Source organism: Nomia melanderi, unplaced genomic scaffold, assembly GCF_051020985.1.
Source record: "Nomia melanderi isolate GNS246 unplaced genomic scaffold, iyNomMela1 scaffold0044, whole genome shotgun sequence".
Classification (NCBI taxonomy): Eukaryota; Metazoa; Arthropoda; class Insecta; order Hymenoptera; family Halictidae; genus Nomia; species Nomia melanderi.
Genome location: NW_027475159.1, coordinates 1 through 19,839, shown reverse-complemented (window position 1 = coordinate 19,839; position 19,839 = coordinate 1). Strand labels below are relative to the sequence as shown.

The window sequence follows — 19,839 nt, the reverse complement described above, 5'->3', positions numbered from 1 at the left end:
TTATGTAAAATTATATAAAACTATATAAAACTAATGAAACTATATAAAACTATATAAATCTATATAAAACTATATAAAACTATATAAAAGTATATAAAACTATATAAAACTATATAAACCGATATAAAACCATATAAAACTATATGAAAATATATAAAACTATATAAAACTATATAAATCTATACAAAACTATGTAAAACTAATAAAACTATGTAAAACTACGTAAAACTATATAAAACTATACATAACTATATAAAACTATACATAACTTTATAAAACTATCTAAAACTATATAAAAGTATATAAAACTATATAGAACTATATAAAACTATATTAAACTATATAAAACAATATAAAACTGTATAGAACTGTATATAATTATACAAAACTAATAAAACTATATGAAACAATACAAAACTATATAAAACTATATAAAACTATATAAAACTATATAAATCTATGTAAAGTTATATAAAACTATATAAAACTTATAAAACTATATAAAACTGTGTAAAACTAATAAACTATATAAAACTATATAAAACTATATACAGCTATGTAAAGCTATATAAAACTATATAAAACTATATACAGCTATGTAAAGCTATATAAAACTATATAAAACAGTGTAATACTAATAAAACTATATTAAACTATATAACACTATGTGAAAGTATATGAAACTACATAAAACTATATAATTCTATGTTAAACTATGTAAAACTATAAAAAACTATATAAAACTATGTAAATCTACAAAAAACTAAGGAAAACTATGCAAAACTATCTAAAAATATATAAAACGATATAAAACTATATAAAACTATGTAAAACCAATAAAACTATATGAAACTATAAAAAACTATATAAAACTACTAAAACTACTAAAACTACATAAATCTACATAAAACAATATAAAACAATATAAAACTATATAAAACTATATAAAACTATATAAAACTATATAAAACTATACAAAACTATATAAAATTAGTAAAACGTTATAAAACTATATAAAACTATATAAAACTATATAAAACTATATAAAACTATGTAAAACTATATAAAACTATATAAAACTATATAAAGCTATATAAAACTATGTAAAAGTATATGAAACTACATAAAACTATATAAAACTATACAAAACTATATAAAACTATATAAAACTATATAAAACTGTATAAAACTATATGGAACTATATAAAACTATATAAAACTATATAAAACTATGTAAAACTGTATAAAACTGTGTAAATCTACATAAAACTAAGGAAAACTATACAAAACTATATAAAAATATAAAAATCGATATAAAAATATATAAAACTATGTGAAACTAATAAAACTATGTAAAACTCTATAAACCTGTATTAAACTATATAAAACTATAAAAAACTATATGAAACTATACAAAACTATATAAAACTACTAAAACTACTAAAGATATATAAAACTACATAAAACTACATAAAACAATATAAAACTATATAAAACTATGTAAATCTATATAAAACTGAGGAAAACGATACAAAACTATATAAAAATATATAAAACGACATAAAACTATATAAAACTATGTAAAACTAATAAAACTACATGAAAATATACAAAACTATATAAAACTCCTAAATCTATATAAAACTATGTAAAACTATGTAAAACTATATAAAACTATATAAAACTATATAAAACTGTGTAAAACCAATAAAACTATATGAAACTATACAAAACTATATAAAACTACTAAAACTATTAAAACTATATAAAACTACATAAAACAATATAAAACAATATAAAACTATATAAAACTATATAAAATTAGTAAAATGTTATAAAACAATATTAAACTATACAAAACTATATAAAACTACTAAAATTACTTAAACTATATAAAACTATATAAAACTATAAAAAACTATGTAAAAGTATATGAAACTACATAAAACTATATAAAATTACTAATACTATTAAAACTATACAAAACTATATAAAACTATATGAAACTATATAAATCTATATAATTCTATGTTAAACTATGTAAAACTATATAAAACTATATAAAACTATGTAAAACTGTATAAATCTATGTAAAACCATGAAAAACTATATAAAACAATATAAAACTATATAAAACTATATAAAACTATATAAAACTATATAAAACTATATAAAACTATATGAAGCTTTATAAAACTACATCAAATAATATCAATTTATATAAAATTATATAAAACTACATAAATCAATATCAATATATATCAAACTGTACAAAACTACATAAAATGATAACAGTGTATATAAAACAAGCTGTATATAAAAGATCTTAGCCATAAGGCGGAGCAGCGATCTGGATGTAGGCGTTTATTTCAAAACATGTTCCCCCGGCCTTACATGCTTCGGCCGGGGGTGGATACATAGTAGCGCCTTTATGGCGATGGCTAATTGATATATTAATTTTAGTTATGATAAAAGTTATCTAGAACCGCCTAGTTGCGGCCTTGGCTATATCGCATATAGATACATACAAGTAGATAGCTGAGTAGGCAAATAAACATAAATTAAAATAAAAGAATACGTTAAAATAATAAATAAATAAATAGATACATATAGATTAAGATTAGCGAATACAATAGAAATAACATAAATAAATAAATAAATAAATAAATAAATAAATAAATAAATAAATTAATTAATTAATTAATTAATTAATAAATAAATAAAAAGAAAGATAAAAAATGATAAATAAATAAGATCGAGGGATAGGTATGTACACTCTGGGTAGAGTATGTACACAAATTATAATTCCTTAGCCAGTTTCCGGTCATTAAGATGCCCGAGCCTTCGCCGTAGAAACTAACGCAAAGCAGAATAATATAACTTAAAGAAATAATACAAAAACAAGACAAAAATAAAAAGAAAAGTATTAATACATAAATTAAGCAGTCACAAAATATATTATAAAATATAAATAAATATATACGATTCGCAAACTTTTAGTGACAATATTTTGGTTAAACTGGGGCGCATGCGCGATAGTGCAGGTTCATATAGATGGTAAGCAGCGTGTTGCAGCAGGCGATAGGAGTGAGCCAGGTTTAAAACCAAAACACATAAGTATTACATAAATAAATAAATAAAAGAGCAAATAAATAAATAAGCAAATAACAAAATAAATAAATAAGTAAATAAATAAAAATAAACAGATATATAGATAAATGAATGAATGAATGAATGAATGAATGAATGAATGAATGAATGAATGAATGAATGAATGAATGAATGAATGAATGAATGAATGAATGAATGAATGAATGAATGAATGAATGAATGAATGAATGAATGAATGAATGAATGAATGAATGAATGAATGAATGAATGAATGAATGAATGAATGAATGAATGAATGAATGAATGAATGAATGAATGAATGAATGAATGAATGAATGAATGATTGAATGAATGAATGAATGAATGAATGAATGAATGAATGAATGAATGAATGAATGAATGAATGAATGAATGAATGAATGAATGAATGAATGAATGAATGAATGAATGAATGAATGAATGAATGAATGAATGAATGAATGAATGAATGAATGAATGAATAGACAAATAAATAAATAAATAATTAAATAAATAAATAGATACTTAAATAAATAGACAAATACATAAATAAATAAATAAATAAATAAATAAATAGATAGTTAAATAAATAGACAAATACATAAATAAATAAATAAATAAATAAATAGATAGTTAAATAAATAGACAAATAAATAAATAAATAAATACATAAATAAAGAAATATATAAATAGCTAAAACAATGGACAAATAGGTGGATAAATAAATATGTAAATAGTTAAAACAATAAATAAGTAAATAATAATAAATAGATAAATAAATTGGCAAACACCTGGCTGTTACAGCTGTGGAAAGATAACTGTGCCATAATATGAAATGAATAGAAAGAGTACGAAAGTTGATAGATTAAAAAGAACCAGTGTCCCATCACTAGTAAAATAAGAAAACTAAAGATTGATAAAAAGCGGTTAAGTAATGTCAAAAGTCGATAAATAAAACAGAAGAAAAGTAGTAGTTTAATTAAAACAAATAATAATAGATAGCATAAAAAAGAGAGAAGCAAGAATTAAAATAGATAGTTAAAAGATTAAGAGGGATAGTTGAAAATATTAAAAGCAAAGTGCATAAGTATAGGTTGTTAGTTAAAATTCCATAGTTATTAAAATAATAAAATATAGCTCACAGACACTTGGTTAATGGTTAGGTATCAACTTTTGTACTTACCCTATCGCTGCCTCCGTCTGCTGCTCCTCTACCTAAGTCGGGGGAGTTGACCCCCGCAGTTCTTAAATGGGTCGGCCTGGATCAGGGGCCGGGACATCCTCAGTGAGGGCCTCGCGATACTGGCGAACTCCCGAGACGTGCTCCACGTAGATATCCCGGCTCCACCGGACAATATCCGACACAATGAGCCGGCGCATCAGAGATGCGTACCGATTACCGATACGCAAAATCTTCAACACAGACTCATTGGCCGGATCCCAGGAGCCGAGGGCACCGACGACGATCGCGGAGACCGCCACCCGATAACCGCGCCCTCCGAGAACGTCGGCCAGGGGCTTTTACTTCTGTATCTTTCGCGCCCTGGCCTCCTCGAATGAAATATATTCGTTCTCGAAGGGCACGGTAACATCGACGATGACGATGCTCCTTGAGGGCTCGTGCCTGACAACGATGTCAGGCCTAAGAGCCCCCAGATGCCCGTCAATGCCCTCGACCGTCCGGTTAACCCTTAATTCCCCTGGGAGCCGGCAGGCCTTAGCGATGCGGGAAACCACCGCATCGTGGCGAAGTTGCCAGGCCGCCGAATGCAGACGACAGTGGCAAAGGACGCGGGGAAGGGATTCGAGCTCCGCCCCACAGCGCCGGCAACGCTTATCACCCTCACCCCAGCGTCTTGCCCCGTTAAGAGGCAAGACGTCAAGGCGAGCTCGGTGAATGAAGCGCCAATCGGCGAAGCGGGTGAAGTTGCCGCCGCGGAGGAAGTGGTTTGAAGCACCACTCCGCGACGACACCCCGAATACCTTCCCCTGGTCCTTCTTACGCTGAAGGCGTAGGTGGTAATATTCTACCACTGCCATCCGCAATCGGCGAATCATCTGGACCCTCGCCACGGGCGGGACAATGGTCTCCCGATCGCGAGAACCACTGAGCGTAATCGCGAGCTCAGATCTCTCCTCGCTCCACTGCCAACGCAATCCGAGCAGGTCCCGTCTCCTGCGTGCCGCGTTCCGTGCCCTCGACCACAGCGAAGAAATGTCCCCCCCGTCCCTGGCGAAGTACCCCTTCAGCGAACCAGTGAGGTACTCGGCCAGGTCATTGTTCGACGGGTTGGTATGGCCGATTTTCCTGGCTACAGCATCGCGCAGCGAGTTCCAGTTCAACTCCCTGACCACCGCATCATTCGCCGTCAAAAGACGGAACGCATGAGCGATGGTCAGGACGTCGGCCATGTCAGCAAGCGGAAGCAGTCCATATCCCCCCCTACTAGGTGGGAGGTAGACTACTTCCGCGCTGGCCCGCTGCGGGAGGTTGAGCCAGGACTTGGCCATACGTCGAATCTCTTTGTCGACAGTAATTAAGGGACGTTTCTCCGCGTGGGCTCCCCGCAGGTAGAAGTCGAGGCGTGGCAGTATAAAAGCTGCCACGGTCTCGGCCTTCTGCCACGGGGCCAAGAGGGAACGGTCGACGGCCTGCAGGTCCTGGACCAGCTCTTCGATCGTCAACAGTGGGGTTTAACGGACCTGAAACCTTGTGGGAACGCCCAGGTGTTCGTAGGTCTTACCGGCTGCCAGGGCGCGCATTTCCTGACCCTGGATGGTGAAGCGAGTGGACGGATCACGCGCGGCCCCCTACCACGATGGTGGAGGGTCGCGCATTTTGCGGGATTAAACTGCAATCCGATGCCACTCGCCGCAGCACCCACTGCCTTTAGCAGCGTTTCCATACCCTCCGGGGTGTCGGCGATCAACGCGAGATCGTCCGCGTACGCCAGGACACTGTGCCGATGGCCGTGCAGCGTATAACCCGCCGAGGTCCCAGTAGCTGCGCGCAGCACCGGTTCCAGGGCGAGGTTAAACGCCACAGGGCTCATCAGACAGCCCAGGCGCACCCCGGAGAGGATCGAAACGGGGTCGGTAAACCCGTCGGCTTTCAGCACCCGTGTGGTGCAACCGTGGTACATACTCTTCAGAATATTCTGAAGAGTAGAGGGAACCCCGGCCTCCACGAAGGATTGGTAGATGGAGGCGTGGGGGACCGAGCCGAACGCGTTCGCCAGGTCCAACCACGCCACCACTGCCTGACGCCCCCACCTGCGAGCGTCTGTAAGGGCCCCCTGCAACACGAAGTTATGTTCATAACACCCCTCGTACGGCAAGAAGCCCTTTTGCGCGGGACTTAGGCGCTTGTTCTGGACCGACCACGCGACGAGACGGTCAGCCAGAACAGCGGCGGAGAGCTTCGGGGTCGTGTCAGATATGGCCAGCGGTCGCCAGTTTTGACAGGTCGTGGCGATCGCCCTTTTTGTGCACAAGCACAGTGTTGGAAATTTTCCAACACGAGGGGACCGACTCCAGACGAAGACACAAATTGAACAAAGAGGTCAGCAAATGTGACCCCGGATCTGCCCTTTTTAGATCATTGTAAGTTAGACCGTCGGGACCGGGCGCAGAGTTTGTCATACGCCTGATCCGACGATCTACCTCACTCATTTTTAAGAGCTTCACCAAGGCCACATTGCTGGCCTCGTCTGGAGCCTCGATGGAAGGCGGGGGAGGCCTAGCTCCCAGGTTCCCCGCCGGTAAGTACATGTTGAGAAAGTACTCATGTACCCTGTCCTTAGGCACTTTGCAGTGCAAGGACGGGCCCATGAGCACCTCCTGAACAGCACGCCGGCGGTTCTGCCTGAAGAGCCGTTGTATCCGCGTAGCCTCCCTTACCTGGTCTCCCCGCGTTGGTCCACCTGCCAACACAGGACGATCGCGGTGACCGTTCGAACCGCGAGCCGCTTGGTCGCCCGACACGCCCCTAGCTCTCGCAAGCCGTTGGGGCCTATCCGTCCCGACCCCTCTCGTGGTCGGTCCCCCGACTCTGAAGCCCTGCAGGTATGCTGCGATTTCCCTCGCAACATCCTCCAGCTGCTCCAGGGAGCCAGCGTTCTGCGCAATGCCGATCAGCAACTCTCTCTCCGAAGGAAACGCTACCCCAACCAAAGGCCGGATGGCGCCCCTTCTTCGAGAGGAATGCCCGGATGCCGCAGGACGCCTGGGCTCACGAGGTCCCGAGGCACGCGAGGGTGCGGTCGTTCTGCGACTTCTCGCAGGTGCGGTCGCCTCCGTCGCGGAGGCAGGAGCACCCCTCACGGTTACATCAACGGTGACGGGCCTCCGATTATCCCTCCCCGCGCGATTTAAAACTACCCCTTCCCGCAAAGTAAAAAGGGAGCCGGGGGCACTACGTGGGACACTCGGGAGTAGCGAAAGGCTAAACGATGTTACGCTACTCACCGAGGGCGCCCCGGAGCACCCTGCTCCAGGCCGATGCGCGTTATTGTGCGCGGCGCTGTTGTTGTTGTTGCTGCTGCTGCTGCTGCCCGGTGGCGGCCGGGCGGGGGACTTTTCTCGCGGTGGTAGAGGAGGCGTCGTCGTCCTCTTCTCTGGCGGCAGCGGCTGCGCCTCCTCTTCGGACGACGAGCTCGACAACAGGATCCCGCGGTGGTGGCGTCGGCGGGATCCAGCGGCGATTCGCCACGGCTCCGGTGATGATTCCGGGGTTGCGGCTGCCCCGGCCGGCTGTGGCACCTCCACCTCTTCGATGGGTGGGAGGAGCGGGGCCGCTGGAGATGGTGGTAGCGGCCTGGCTACCATCGCTCCTCCTACAATAGGCTGGGGGGTCATTATCGGATGGTCGGCGGCGTCCTGGGGCTACGGTGCTTCCTCGGTGGGGGGCTGCGTCTTGGTGGCGGTGGTGATGGCCCGGGCGGTGTAGGGGTGGCCCTGGTTGCTGTACGCAGCCCCCTTTCCGGCGCGACGTCTATCGGCGAGGGAGGTGACGTGTAGGAAGGGGTGCCCGCTGTGACGGCGGCGTATGATGGCGAAGCCGCTGTCCTTACCCCCGAGGGTTTCCTTTGGGCGGCCCGAGGTGGTGATGGGCCGCTGGAGGGATCCTTCCCTTGAGCCACCGCCCTTGGAGATGGAGTTTGGGCGGTGGGTGTCCCTCCTAATCTCGGGGGCGTTCTTCTGGCTCCGGTCGGAGCCGCTACCGTCCCCCGTGTGGTGGTGGTGGTTCTTCTGCCCACCTCCACCGGGGCGCTGGCACCCCTCGTACCCCGTGTCACCCGCCCTTGGGTGGTGGTGGGCGGGGTCTTGACGGGTGGGGTCCTCGCTGGAGGGGTGCCAGTCGACCCCCTGGTAGCGGGGGCCGTTCTTCTGCCCGGTGGGGTGAGCCTCGTTGTGGTAGCGGCTGAGGGATCGGAGCCCCTCCCGGTAGCAGGCGCCCTTGCAGCCGGCGGCGATGTCATAGGAGCAGCCGACCCCGATCGCCGCGGCGGGCTGCCGCTCTTATTGACCGGTAGCGTTCCCTTGGGTTTGGTGTAGATTGGTTGTGGGGCGAGGGGTCGGGGGCGCGGGCCGGGCGCTGGTAGTCGGCCCAATGGTGATGGTTAGCGTGGGAGTGCTGGACCGGCTTCAGGGCCGCGCTTTGCCCCCCCCCCCCTAGCCGCCGGTCTCGTTGTCGTCGTCTTCGTCGTCGTCCTCGTAGTCCTCGTTGTTGTCCCCGTCGTAGTTGCAGATGTTTTAGCTTTTGCCGTTGTTGTTGCCGCTGCCGCCATTGTGCGCCGCGTCGAGCAGGTGGTGATTGCCGTCCCCGTTGAATCCCTCGTCGTAGAAAGGGTGTGGGTGGGCGGCTACGTCGCGGCGCACGTCGTTTGCGGGGGCGGGGACTGGGCCGCCAAATTGGCAGCAGCTAACGCAACAGCGCGCGGTTCTACGGAGGCGAATAACGCGGAACTCCCCCGACGAGAGGTGTTGCTCCAACCGGTCGAACCTGTCACGGGAACTGTACAAGTCCCACACGGATTGTTCTGTTGGTCGGATTTGTGTAAAAAGTCGCGGTGCAGCCTCTCCACCTTGAGAGGATACCTCCCATCGCCGGTGAAGCTGCACTCACGACACTTGTACGTCAATACAACGCCCGGATGATGTTTCCGGGCGTGCTTTGTCAAATCCGTGTGGGACTTGTACACGCCACTCATCCTGATCCCGGGGACACCGAAGCAGGCAGGGCATCGGAACTCCGCCGGGAAGGGAGTCACCAGGGCGAGATTATTACTCCCCTCGGTAGTGCAGGAGGTGACTGACGCACTATCACCGCGGTCCTGCATCGCTCTTAAGACTAAGTCCTACGCTAAGTGAGACAGAAGAAGAGACAGAGTTGCTGTGGCAAATATTTCTAAGTGCCACAGCGAGGCGAAACGGGGAGGATAGACAGAGTGGGAATAACAGAGGAAGAGAAGAGAAAACTAAGTCCAAAGCGACAGAAGGAATACCGCCACGCGCTAACACCCTACTGACTCCGCCGGCACTAAGTCCGGTGTCGAAGACTGCCTGGAAAAATGACAGCCTCCGACGTGGCAGTCGGTAGGGAGACTAACAGGTGACGGTTACGAAGGAGTGCAGCGATCTCGATGGAGGAAGAGCGACGGAATCACCCACTCCACCGAGGACTGCACTAACTAACGGGTGAGTGGAGTCAGCCTCCACGCGGGCGGTGACTGAAGGGAAAAGAAGGAAGTGGAGGCGCCACTCGACTCGGACCTCACGCGTCCCGGTCCGTTGATACACTTCAACGGATGAGAGAGATCGGAGGAGTGGGTGGACGCGTAGGGGTAAGGTAGAGGACTACCGACGATGATTCGAGCACCGCAGACGGCTGGAGACCGGCTGCGTTACCCTCCTCACTGCCGGGGGGATAGAAAGAGAAGAGAGACTCACTCGGCGCAGGAGTCCAGCGATGCAGGAGCTCTCTCCGAGGGGAATAACACCTCGCTCCTGATTCCTGATCCAGCGGAGGTAGACGTGGATCAGGCGAGCCGTCCTTCCCGTCGGGGTTGCCGATGGCCAAGTCCTGGTGGGTCGTAGCGGTGTTGGGTGACCCACGTAGAGGAAGACCAGGGCTGATGGGGTTGGCCTGTGGTGGTTGTTGGCGTCCAAATAGAGGGCTGGTTGTCCTAGGACCCTCTTAGACCCTCAGTAGACCCTGGTCGTCCTCTCCCTCGGTTGTCCACGGAAGCAGGATGGTGGGCGGCGCAGGTGGTGATGCGCAGGTGATCCTCCCGCGCAGGTGGGCGGCGCAGGTGTACTCCCGCGCAGGCTTGATCCGGTCCCGTGGCGAAGGCACTTTATCACACTTTACCGCACAACACCTCGAGCACTGATCGTGAACAGACCTTGCCGCGCACACGCCCGATCGCAACTCGGCCCGCACTGTTGCGTAGTACCGCGGCGGGTGAATTTACCGAGATTTCGGGACTTCGCGGAGCCAGAATATTAAGGGGCTTACTCTTTGGAGTCCCGAGTCGGTCCAGCAGGTGAAAAAAAATAAGAGCTCTAATTAGCAGCGCTAATTGAGCCGTTTCTGGCGGCACTGCAGTGCCGGACCGACTCACGGCGGAAGTGGAGCGAGCCCTAGTGATCCGCCTGAATCCAAAAATCGGGTTAATTTTCTGACTCCGCGATGCGGAGTGTATCAGATATTAAGCTGATAAGAACAGATAAAAAGCGCTTTATTCACAAAGAATGTTCCCCCAGCCTTACATTGTTTGGCTGGGGGTGGATACATAGTAGCGCCTTTATGGCGAAGGCAAAATAGTTGATATAACTCTATAGCGTCTGTCGCTATTTTCAGATCTCAATCGGCGGTGGCTCTTATCTCATAAACACCTTAGCATTTATATGAATCTAGCAAGAGTCTGAATATGTATATACTAGTGGAAGTAGATAGTTAATCGAATAAATAGCCAAACTAGAATAAATTATATAAATAAATAAATAATAGTAGCGTAGATTAAATAAACAAATATACATAGCATACATAAATATAAACAAGAAAAGAAGAGGCACAGAAATATATAAATATACATAAATAAATAAATAAATAAATAGATAAAATAAATAACCAAACAGAAATAAGCGAGTATAAACATTAAAGATTAAATAAACAAATATACATAGCATAAATAAATATGGACAAAATAAATATAAGTGTAGATATATAGCTAAAGGTAATCTTCAATATATACAATTCAGTGGTTAAATATGTACATAATATGTAGTTCCTAGTCAAATCCGGGCTCTACTGTGCCCCGGCCTTCGCCATAGAAAACAGCACAAAAATAAAATAAAATAAATAGATATATAAATATAAATACGATTAAAAGCATCTCAGTAGCGGCTATTTCGCATTTCAATTAGGGCGCATGCGCGGAAGTGCAGTTATAGAGAAGCGGTTAGTATAGAATTAGAGTAGGCGGTTGAGGCAGGGAATGATTAAAATGAATAGATCAGATAGATAAAATAATCAAGTAAATAAATAAATAAATAATAAATAATAAATAATAAATAAATAAATAAATAGATAAATAAATAAACTGGGATAAAAAAATCAGAAATATAAAAAAATTAAAGAAAAATAAAAGAAAGAGTACCAAATTGATGAATAATTAGAACCAGTGTCACATCACTAATTAAGAAATCGTTACCAAATCTCGTAGTTAGTTCAGAAAGAAAAAATAAACAGATATGTAAATAAATATGTAAATAAATAAATATGTAGATGAATAAATATGTACATAGATAAATATGTGAATAAATAAATGTGTACATAAATAAATAAATACGTAAGTAGAATGAAAGAAAAAAGAAAAAAATATGTAACTAAATAGACAAATATATCGTTAGTCAGTATGTTTGAAATGGTTAAGTAAATAGATAAATAAAAACCAGGAAAAGAATATAATTAAATGAGTTAATAACTAAATAAATAAGTAGTTAAATAAACAGAGTAAGATAGATAGAACATTAATAGTTATATAGACGAAATGATAAATAAATGGCCATAAGGCCGAGAAGCGAACTCGATGTGTGTTATGAGAGTACACTTTGATCTCAGCCATAAGGCCGAGGAGCGATCTAGATGTGTGTTATGACAGTACACTTTGATCTTACCCATAAGGCCGAGCAGCGATTTGGATATGGGTTAATCGACTACACTTTGATCTTAGCCAGAAGGCCGAGAAGCGATTTGGATGAGTGTTATGGGAGTACAGTTTGATCTTAGCCACAAAGCCGAGGAGCGATCTGGATTTGTGATATTCCAGTTCACTTTGATCTTAGCCATAAAGCCGAGAATCGATCTGCATTTGTGTTATGCGAGTACACTTTGATCTTAGCCGTAAGGCCGAGAAGCTATCTGTATATGGGTTATTCGGGTACAATTTGATCTTATCCATAAGGCCGGGAAGCGGTCTGGATGTGTGTCATGCGAGTTCAATTTGATCTTAGCCATAGTGCCGAGAAGCGATCTGGATGTGTGTTATGCGAGTGCACTTTGACCTTAGCCATAAGGCCGAGCAGCGTTCTGGATTTGTGTTATGCGAGTACACTTTGATCTTAGCCATAAGCCCATGAAGCGTTCTGGATGTGTGTTATTCGAGTACACTTTTATCTTAGCCATAAGGCCTGGAAGCGATCTGGATGTGTGTTATCCGAGTGTAATTTGATCTTAGCCATGAGGACGAGAAGCGATCTGGATGTGTGTTATGCGAGTACACTTTGATCTTATTCATAAGGCTGAGAAGCGTTCTGGGTGAGTTTTATGCCAGTAGAGTTTGATCTTAGCCATAACGCCTAGAAGCGATCTGGTTGTGTGTTATGCGAGTACACCTTGATCTTAGCCATAAGCCCGAGAAGCGATCTGGAGGTGTGTTATGCGAGTACACTTTGATCTTATCCATAGGGCCGAGAAGCTCTCGGGATGTGTATTATGCGAGTACCCTTTGATCTTAGCCATCAAGCCGAGACGCGATCTGGATGTGTGTTACGCGAGTACACTTTGATCTTAGCCCAACCGCGAGAAGAGATCTGTACGTGTGTTATACGAGTACGATCTTATCTTAGCCATAAGCCGCGAAGCGATCTGGAGTTGGGTTATGCTCGCACACTTTGATCTTAACCATAATACCGGGAAGCGATCTGGATGTGTGTTTTGCGAGTACCCTTTGATCTTACTAATAAGGCCCAGAAGCGATCTGGATGTGTGTTATGCGCGTCCACTTTGATCTTAACCATAAGGCCTAGAAGCGATCTGGATATGTCTTATGCGAGTGCTCTTTGATCTTAGCCATAAAGCCGAGCAGCGATCTGGATTTGGGTTGGGCGTGTACACTTCGATCTTAGCCACAAGGCCGAGACGCGATCTGGCTTTGGGTTCTTCGAGTACACTTTCATTTTTGCCATAAACCCGAGAAGCGATCTTGATGTGTGTTATGAGAGTACACTTTATTCTCAGCCATAAGGCCGATATGCGATCTGGATGTGTGTTATGTGAGTATACATTGATCGTAGCCATAAGGATGAGAAGCGGTCTGGATTTGGGTTATTCGAGTACACTTTGATCTTAGCCATAAGGCCGAGAAGCGATCTGGATTTGGTTTAGTCGAGTACTCTTTGATCTTAGCAATAAGGCCGAGAAGCGATCTGAATGTGTGTTATGCGAGTACGCTTAGATCGTAGCCATGAGTCCCAGAAGCGATCTGGATTTTGTTTATTCGAGTACTAATAATAAACTAATAAACCTATATAAAACTATATAAAACTATATAAAACTATATAAAACTACATATAACTATGTAAAACTATATAAACCTAGAAAAACTATATAAAATTATATGAAGCTGTATAAAACTATATAAAACTATGTCAAAGTAATAAAACTATATAAAACTATACAAACCTATGTAAAACTATATAAAACTATATAAAACTATATAAAACTATATAAAACTATATAAAACTATATAGAACTATATAAAAATATTTAAAACTGTATAAAACTAAATAAAACAATTTAAAACTACATAAGACTATATAAAACAATATAAAACTACATAAATCTGGTAAAACTATATAAAACTGTGTAAATCAACAAAAATCAATATAAAACTATATAAAACTATATAAAACTAACAAAACTATATAAAACTATGTAAAACTGATAAAACAATATAAAACTATATAAAACTATATAAAACTATATAAAGCTATATAAAGCTATATAAAAGTATATAAAGCTTCGTAAAACAATATACAGCTATATGAAACAATATAAAAATATAATAAACTATCAAAACTATATAATACTATATAAAACTATATAGAACTATATAAAACTATATAAAACTATATAAATCTATTAAAACTATATGAAACTGTATAAAACAACACAAATCAATATAAAACTATATGAAACAATATAAAACTATGTAAGACTATATAAAACTATATAAAAGAGTATAAAACATCACAAATCATTATAAAACTATATAGAAGCATACAAAACTATATAAAACTTATAAAAGTATATAGAATTATATAACACTATATAAAAGTATTTAAAACTATATAAAACTATATAAAATACTATAAAACAATATAAACCTGGTAAAACTATATAAAACTGTGTAAAACAACACAAATCAATATAAAACTGTATGAAAGTATATAAAACTATATAACACTACATAAGACAATATCAATAGGTATAAAACTATATATAAACTTATGAAACTATATAAAACTATATAAAACTACATAAAATAATATCAGTCTATATGAAACAATATAAAACTACATAAAACGATATCAATCTATAAAAAACTATATAAAACTACAAACAACATTATCGAGCTATATAAAACTATATAAAACTATATAAAACTATATAAAACTATATAAAACTATATAAAACTATATAAAACTATATAAAACTAAATAAAATGGTATAAACTATATAAAACTAAATAAAATGGTAGAAAACTATATGAAACTATATAAAGATACAGAAATCTATTAAAACTATATCAAACTATATAAAGATATATAGATCTATTAAAACTATATAAAACTTTATAAAACAATACAAAACAATATAAAACGATATAATACTATATAAAACTATATAAATATATTAAAACAATATTAAACTATATAAAACTGCATAAAAGAATATCAATCTATATAAAACTAAATAAAACTGGATAAAACTATATAAAACTATGTAAAACTATATAAAACAATATAAATCTAAATAAATGTATGTAAAACTATATAGAAGTATATAAAACTATACACCACTATATAAAACTATATGAAACTATATAAAACTATATAAAACTATATAAAACTATATAAAACTATATATAACTATATAAAACTATATAAAACTATATAAAACTATATAAAACTATATAAAACTACATAAAACTGTATAAAACAATATGAAACTATATAAACCTAGTAAAACTATATAAAACTGTGTAAAACAACACAAATCAATATAAAACTATATGAAACTATATAAAACTAAATGAAAGTATATAAAACTATGTGAAACTATATAAAACTGTATAAAACTAACAAAACTATATAAAATCTTATAAAACTATATAAAACTATATAAATCTATTGAAACTACATTAAACTATATAAAACTATATAAGACAATATAAAACCATATAAAACTATATAAAACTATATAAATCTATTAAAACAATATTAAACTATATTAATCTGCACAAAGCGATATCAATCTATGTAAAACTATATAAAGCTATATAAAGCTATATAAAACTATGTAAAAATAAAAAACTAATAAAACTATATAAAACTGTATAAAACTATATAAATCTATATGAAACTATGTAAAACGTTATAAAACGGTGTAAAACTATATAAAACAAATAAAACTATATAAAACTATATAAAACTATATGAAACTATATAAAACTATATAAAACTATATAAAACTATACAAAACTATATAAAACTATATAAATCTATATGAAACTATGTAAAACATTCTAAAACCGAGTAAAACTATATAAAACTAGTAAAACTATACAAAAATACATAAAAGTATATAAAACTATTTAAATCTATATAAAACTACATAAATCTATTAAAACTATATTAAATTATGTAAAACTATATAAAACTATATAAATCTATCAAAACTACATAAAACTACATAAAACAATATCAATCTATACAAAACTATATAAAACTATACAAAACTATATAAAACTATGTAAAACTAACAAAACTATATGAGACCATATAAATCTATATAAAACTATGTAAACCTATACAAAACTAATAAAACTACATAAAAATACATAAAACTGTATAAAACTATACAAAACTATATAAAACTATATAAAACTATATAAAACTAATAAAACTGTATAGAATTATACAAACAATATAAAACTATATGAAGCTATATAAAACTATATAAAACTATATAAAACTATATACAACTATATAAAACTAATAAAACTATGTAAAACTATACAAAACTATATAAAACTATATAAAACTATATACAACTATATAAAACTAATAATACTATGTAAAACTATACAAAACTATATAAAACTATATAAAACTAAATAAAACTAATAAGACTGTATAGAATTATATAAAACAATATAAAACTATATGAAGCAATATAAAACTATATAAAACTATATAAAACTATATACAACTATATAAAACTATATAAAACTAATAAAACTTTATGGAACTATATAGAACTATATAAGGCGATATAAAACTAATAAAACAGTATAAAACTATATAATACTACATAAATCTGCATAAAACAATATAAAACTATATAAAACTATATAAAACTAATAAAACTTTATGAAACTATATAGACCTATATAAGACGATATAAAGCTAATAAAACTGTATAAAACTATATAATACTATATAAATCTATATAAAACTATACAAACTATAGAAGACTATATAAAACTATATAAAACTAATGAAACTGTATAAAACTATATGAAGCTGTATAAAACTATATAAAACTATATAAAACATTATAAAACAATATAAACCTGGTAAAACTATCTAAAACTGTTTAAAACAACTCAAATCAATATAAAACTATATGAAACTATATAAAACTATATAACACTACATAAGACAATATCAATAGATATAAAACTATATATAAACTTATAAAAATATATAAAACTATATAAAACTATATAAAACTATATATAACTATATAAAACTAATAAAACTTTATCAAACTATATAGAACTATATAAGGCGATAAAAAACTAATAAAACAGTATAAAACTATATAATACTATACAAAACTATATAAGACTATATAAAACTATATAAAAATTTATATAACCATATAAAACTATATAAAACAATATAAAACTATATAAAGCTAATAAAACTATATGAAACTGTAAAGAACTATATAAAACTATATAAAACTAATAAAACTTTATAAAACTATAAAATACTATGTAAAACTATACAAAACTATATAAAACTATATAAAACTATATAAAACCATATAAAACTTCTAAACCTGTGTAAAACTATATAATATTATGTAAAACTATATAAAACAATATAAAACTAAAATAACTATTTGAATCTATATAAAACTATATAAAAATGTATAAAACTGTATAAAACTAATAAGACTATATAAAACTATATAAAACTATATAAAACTATATAAAACTACATAAATCTATATAAAACTATGGAAAACTATATGAAACTATATAAAACTATATAAAACTATATAAAACTGTATTAAACTATCTAAAACTATATAAAGCTATGTAAAACTATATAAAACTATATAAAACTATATAAAACTTTATGAAACTATATAAAACTATGTAAAACAATATAAATCTAGTAAAACTAATAAACCTGTATAAAACTATATAAAACTGTATAGAACTATATAAATGTATATAAAACTACGTAAAACTAATAGAACTGTATAAAACTATATAAAGCTATGTAAAACTATATCAAACTATATAAATCTATATAGAACTACGTGAAACTATATAAAACTATGTAAAACTATATAAATCTATATAAAACTGTATAAAACGATATAAATCTGTATACAACAATATAATACTATACAAAACTATGAAAAACTATATAAAACGATGTAAATCTACATAAAACTATGGAAACTATATAAAACTATATAAAACTATATAAAATTATATTAAACTATATAAAACTATATAAAGCTATATAAAACTATATAAAACTATATAGAACTATATAAAACTATGTTACACTAATAAAACCATATAAAACTACATAAAACAATATCAATATATATCAAACTATATAAAACTACATAAAACAATAACAGTCCATATAAAACTATATAAAACTATATAAAACTATATAAGACTATATAAAAGTAAATAAAACTATATAAAACTATATAAAACTATACAAAACTATTTAAAACTGTAAAAAACTATGTAAAACTAATAAAACTGCATAAAACTATGTGAATCTCTCTAAAACTATATTAAACCATGTAAAACTATATAACTATATAAATCGATTAATACTTTATAAAGGTATGTAAATCTCTCTAAAACTATATTATACCATATAAAACTACATAAAACAATATCAATCTATATAAAACTACAAAAAACGATGTAAAACAATATAAAAATATATAAATATATATAAGACTATGTAAAACTAATAAAACTATATAAAAGTATGTAAAGCTATAAAAAACTATATAAAACTACATAAAACAATATCAATCTATATGAAACTATATAAAACTATATAAATGTATTAAAACTATATTGAACTATATAAAACTGTATTAAACTATATAAAACTGTATTCAACTATATAAAACTGTATGAAACTATATAAAAGTATATAGAACTATATAAAACGATACAAAACTATATAAAACCATGTAATACTATACAAAACTATGTGAAACTATATAAAACTATGTAAATCTACATAAAACTATGGAAAAGTATATGAAACTATATAAAACTATATAAAACTATATTAAACTATATAAAATTATATAAAACTATATAAAACGATATAAAACTATATAATACTATATAAAATTATATAAAACTATATGAAATTATATAAAACTATATAAAACTATGTAAAACTATATAAATCTAGTAAAACTAATAAAACTGTATAAAACTATATAAAACTGTATAGAACTATATAAATGTATAAAAAACTATGTAAAACTATATAAAACTATGTAAAACTATATAACACTATGTAAAAGTAAATAAATCTAATAAAACTATATAAGACCATATAAAACTATATAAAACTATATATAACTATATAAATCTATGTAAAACTAGATAAGTGTACTAAAACTACATAAAACTACATAACCCAATATCAATCAATATAAAACTATATTAAATTACATAAAACTATACAAAACTATGTAAAACTATATAAAACTGCATAAAACTATATAAAACTATATAAAAATATATATAACACTATATAAGACTATATAAAAGTAAATAAAACTTTATAAAACTATGTAAAACTCTTTAAAACTGTATTAATCTCTATAAAACCAATGAAACTAGGTAT

General features: G+C 35.1%; 1 pseudogene; it reads right to left on the bottom strand.

Moving 5' to 3' along the window:
• Positions 1-10,707: 10,707 nt before the first annotated feature.
• Positions 10,708-10,888, bottom strand: LOC143175319 (U2 spliceosomal RNA; annotated as a pseudogene).
• Positions 10,889-19,839: the final 8,951 nt, after the last annotated feature.